The sequence below is a fragment of the Tupaia chinensis genome, unplaced genomic scaffold, assembly GCF_000334495.1.
Source record: "Tupaia chinensis unplaced genomic scaffold, TupChi_1.0 Scaffold142133_1, whole genome shotgun sequence".
Classification (NCBI taxonomy): Eukaryota; Metazoa; Chordata; class Mammalia; order Scandentia; family Tupaiidae; genus Tupaia; species Tupaia belangeri.
In genome coordinates, this window is record NW_006201984.1 from 104,430 (window position 1) to 110,222 (window position 5,793).

Sequence of the window (5,793 nt, forward strand, 5' to 3'; positions counted from 1 at the left end):
GCTACCACGGTGGAGTGAACCATGGCAGTGGTAGCAGCTACGTGTAACCCACAGTGACACAGGTGGAGGGGAAGTGAGACCAAAAACTCCTGTCTGAGTGGCCCTGAGCCCACTTCCCTCCCCACAGGCCTGACTCAGTGCAGAGGGGAGTCTCCCAGCCTAGCCTTAGAGTTCCCACCTTCCCAAACCCTGTGGGAACTGAAGTCTCAGCAGCTGGTCGCCTACATGTACATACTTTCTCAGGACATTTCTACCTTAGTTTTGTGTGTGGACACGCAGGGTTGTTGCCAACCCTCTACCCTGATGGAGTTCGAGTTTCTGTGTTGTGGAGCTGTTCATACATGTATCCACAGCACAGTTGCTATCAACAGGTCTTGCCACCTCTGTCCACATTTAAATGTGTGAGCTGCCTCCACAGCAATGGGCACTGGCTGTTTCCTGGAGACACAAGTTCTTGACCTTGACCTTGACATATGTCTCACATGGACTTCATCCACCACTATTATCTACAAGTGCACAGAGATCCTATTTTGATTGTGCCTCCTTAGTTAGAGAGACAGAGATAGAGAGAGAAAAATGATACTTGCAGGAGGATGGAAGAGACTGAGTGTGCTCTGTACCTGAGAAGCAGAAGGGGCTCCTTTCCAGCTCCCCACAGAAGGAATGTGTTCACATCCAGGCTAGGAAGCTGTGGAGGGAGCAGCATGAGCTCCCCCAGCCAGCACCTACCTTTGGGGCTCCTGTGTACTCTTTGTCATCCTGCCCAGTTCCATGGTCCTGGGGCTCCCAGACTCCCTGTGGCTGGTGAGAGGCATGTTCAGGACTCTGTGGAAAATCAGTTGCCTCCATGCACCTCTTTTGGTGGTGGCTAGACACACAGGTGAAAGATAGGTCTGTGGCTAGTTTCAGGAGCAGGATATTTCAGAGGACGCAGGTGAATTCCAGAGGAGAGATGCCCAGGGTGCCAACCTCCAAAGGAAGACTGTGGCTGAGACCTACCTGAGGAGTAGCCCCTGGAGCCTCAGGACCACATGGTGCCAGGTCCACAGAGGAAAGCAATCCTGTTCAGGTCCTGACAGTGAACACACATGTGTTTTAGCAAAATATAAAATAAAAAGAAGAAAAGAAAAGAAGTTGGAGACAAAAAATTTAAAATATATTTCCTATTTATGGAGAATTAATATTGCAAAAAATAAAGATCCGCATCCTCTTAAAATACCACTGAGGTTCTTCTCACAGAGATAGGAAGAGAAATCATAAAGTTTTTGTGGAAGCGCTAAAGACCCCATGGAGCAAAAGCAATCTTGAACAACATGAACAGAACTGAAGGCGTCATGTTACTGTCCTTCAAAATATGCTGCAAAGCTATAATCTCCAAGACAGCAAGGTCCTGGCATTTCACTTAGAGGCAGAGTACAGAGCTTGTCTTTCTGTGCCTGGTGGATCTCACCTAGCTTCACTGAATCTTTCTATGTTGTATGTATACACCCAAACACAATTATTTCTCAATTTAGAATAAATTTTAAAGAAAATCCTATTACACACGACAGCATGTGAACACTGAAGACTTTATGCTAATGTAATAAACCAGTTGGAAATGGCAAATGTTTCATGATAACACTTCCATGGATCCTCTAAGCAGGTAAAATGGCCAGCAGAGGGTGTGGTGAATAAGGTACTGGATTTTATGTAGCTAACACTTAGGTTGGAGTCCCTCACCTGGTAGATTGAGAATCATGTTGAGCATGTGTGGGTATGAGCTGAAATCCTGAGGGGAAAAGGGTGCAAGGATTGAGGCATGGCTCTCTCCCCTGAGGGGTGATTTCTTACATTTTTCTCTGTCTCTTGTGAGTGCACACACATATACAAAAACCTTAAGAAATAAAGTAACAGAAGGAAAAATACAGGTGAAACATAGAAGTAGAGTTTAATGGCTCTTTCCAGGGACTGAAAGAGAGGTTAATGAGGAACTGATAAATTTCCAGTTATTCCAAGTAACTAAGTGCTAGAAATTTGTGGTACTATTTTATTCCCATTTGGCAATATTGTTATGTACATTTATGTATTGCCTTTGCATAAACTTACTCAAAGAATAGATTTTATAGTAAATATCTTTAGCACTACCATTACCACAAAAATGTAGTTATTACAACAATGTTGGGGGAGTCTTTTTTGGGTGATTGAATCCTTCCATTTGTACTGTGGTGGTTGCATAACTCTGTACAAATACAAAAGTCGATGACCTGTGTTTTTAAAAGGCTGAAAATTAGTACTTGAGCCTTATAGCCAAATAAGGTTGCTTTAAGAAATATTTACATACCCTAACCCAGAATTCCTATATAAAGGGCAAATAGTATGTTTGGGTCATCCATTGGTGTGCTGGTTAATACAGAGAGAAACCAACGGTCAACTGCATATTTTGAATCCTGGAATCACAGCTTGAATTACAAGCCTAATACCCATGGGTGTGCCCAAAATTCTGAAAGGAGAAATAGAGGAGATTCCAACTGCAGTGTGGCCATCTCACAAGGGAGGTGCTTTCTCACTTCCCTTCGCTCTGTCTCTATCTCTATCTGGCTGGAGCAAACACACTCTAGCAAACAAAAACATGTTTATAAAAAGGACATGAAGACAAGAAGCCACAGTATCTATTTCTTTACTACCTCACATTTGAGGTAATCTAAATAGCCATAAATATATTGTGATATGCTCACACAATGTCGAATAACTCACACATGACCAAGGGGAACTGCTTGTCTCCACATAAACATGGACATACATCAGACAGAGCATTCTTGTCAAAATAGACAGACAACAAGGAGTACATTGTGATTTGTTTAATCCTGTTGTGTTCAGAAACTGCTGACACTGATATATGTTCATAGAAATCAAAAGAGGCTGCACATGGTCATGGGGTACGTATCGATTAAAAAGTTACATGGGATATTTTCTATTCTCTTGGACATGATTCATGTATTGAAAGTGGTGTTGGCTATTGCAGAAGGGGATAAAGTAAAACTCTCTAGTAACACACTTAGGATGACACATGTCACAATATTTTTTACTTAATTTTGCTACAAAAGCATCAATATGAATAGAAATAGAATGATCATCGAACAATAGTGGATATAACTGTGTCTAATTCTCCACATTTCCTCGTCTGCAAACCATGTAACTGACCAATCCAGAATCCCAGGTGCTGGTAGTGTTCCAGGTGGAATGTTAGGACATTCCCTGGAGTGTGTTGTGACAGATGGATCCATGGTGATGGGACAGGGTCCTGTGGTGGCTGTAGAGCCATGGAGGGGCTGTGGTCCTCTGTAAAGCTGGGCTTTGGGAGATATTTGAAAAGCTGAATGAAGTGGTGAAGAAGCTGTTGCCTAACAACCCAAGTCCAAGACTTAGTTTTTTTTCATTTTTTCTTGTTTTCTTTCTTTCTTTCTTTTTTTTTGAGAGGTTTTCGCTATAGGGTGCGTGCACTCGCCAGACAGACAGAAAGAGACAGAGAGACAGAAAGTGAGAAATCACCCCTCAGGGAGGATGGTCACGCCGCAATCCCTTCTCCTCTCAGGATCTTGGGCATGCACGCACACATGCCCAGCGTGAGTTCTAAGCCACCGGGTCTGGGACATGAACTGCAGTCGACTACGTGGGAATCCAGCAACATAGCCATTACGCTAACTGCTGGTTCCCCAAGACTCACTTTTTACAACCTCCAGGGGAGGCACCTGAGTTTCCCCCTCTCCTCTGTTCCCTGATAGGCCTCTTGTTTCTATTCAGACTTATTCTGTGAGAAGTCAGCATTATGTGAGAAGAGAGAAGCAGCTCTCAGAGACCCTGGCTGCATGCATGGAGGAGAAATGTCTGCTTCTTGACATGCTCAGTGCTGGCAGAGAGGAGCAGGCAGGAACTGAGTCATCTTTGGAGAGAGTGAAGCAAGAGAGGGAGTCCTTCAACATCCCTTACCTTACTGAGGACTACAGAAAGGTGAAGAGGATCAATCTGATGCTGAGGCAGGAATTAAGGTCCCTGATTCAAGACCTAGAGAAGGAGAGTTTTAAATGTTCCAAACGAGAGGAGGAGATGCTGGAGATGCTTAAAGTGTTCAAGTCCCTTGAAAATATGAGAGTCTCCACATCACAGGGAGCTTTTGTGACCCTTTCAGGAACCCAATGGCACAGCCTGAATGGCTTTCCCACAGGACTTAACTTGTGTCTCAAAGAAGAACTGTTTTCTCTGTCCACTCAGGCCTCCTGAGCTGCCAGGCTGCGTCCACATACCTCAACTCTGTCTGAAGGTCACCAAGAAGTGGGATCTGGGGAGCTCCTTTCCTGTGAGCTGAGATTTTCCAACCATCACCTCCTGGAAATAGCAGTGAGCCTCTTCATGTCCAAGTTTTCACCTGTTAGAAATAGTGGATTGACTGAAACAAAGAAATATTGAAATCTTATTTCTTTCTCAGAATGTTTAGAATTTTCTCATTAGATAGAAAAATATACATATTTAAAAGACTCATCTTTTACTTTAACTTAAAACTATTTTCAATAAGTTATTTATCAATATATTAATATTTAAAATAAATTATTTGTATTTAATGGTTCTTGTAAATATTGCATCTTAGCTAGAAAATATATACACATTTGTGATACTTTTAAGTTACTTGTTTTTCTATGGTTTCATTTCCAACTATTGTAAGTCCTAAGTATAAAGGTTTTGTCTAAGTATATTTTATTAGAAAAACTTGGGTAATAAAAGTCTTTTATATTGCTACTAACTGGTATGTTTAGAGAAAAATGTATAGTCTAATATAATATTGCATAATATACAACAAAATGTATTACAAAAGAAAGGGCTAATGATTTGGACAGTCAGATTAAGAAGATGTAGCTTTCTGACAAGAGGTTTCCACATTTTGTATCAGGAACAGAAAGCTGTACTTTTACAATTAACTCCATTTCTGTTGTGTATATTTTTCTTTTCGTTGTTGTAAAACTTTAGCTGTACTTCATCCTCACTGCCAAAAGTCTAACATAAATATGTAAATATTGACTAGTGATTTTAGAGAAAAAAGAGATGAAGATTTCCTACTGATACTTCAGCTTCCAACCCACAAACTTGACTGGGATCACAACAGAACGACAAAGAGATTCCAGATTACCTCTTTCTGCGTGCTCCTGAATGTTCAGATTGAACTTCAAAAATTAGGAAGAAATGCACCATCCATCAGATGACTAGAAATCACCTCAGGACCACAAGAAATATGGGAAAACAAGAAAATGTCTCTCCTCCCAGGGAAAAAATAACTCCTCTTCATCCACAGGCAGTTCAATGGAAATTATGGAAATGCCTTATAAAGAATTTAGAATATTCATGGTGACATAGCTAACAGAGATGGAAGAGAAAAGAGATCATGAACTGCAGAAGAGAATGGAGAAAGGAGCTGATGAGTTCCAGGAGGTGAGGAAATTCATGCAAGATCTAAAAGAGGAATTACACACTTTAAAAAGGTATCAAAGGGACCTGTTAGAGATGAAGACTATAATACAGGAAGTCAAAATCACCCTTGAAAGAATTAAAAGCAGACTAGATCGTACAGAAAGTAGAATCTTAGATGTAGAAGGTAAAATTGCTGGCCTTGAAAAATCCACCATGAAGACTGAGAAAATGGTCCCAAAAATGAGAATAATATATGAGAAATACTAGATATCATCAAACGTCCAAACATCTGGATAATTGGTATCCTAGGAAGTGAAGAGACTCCTAAGGACATTGATCATATATTCCATGAAATCC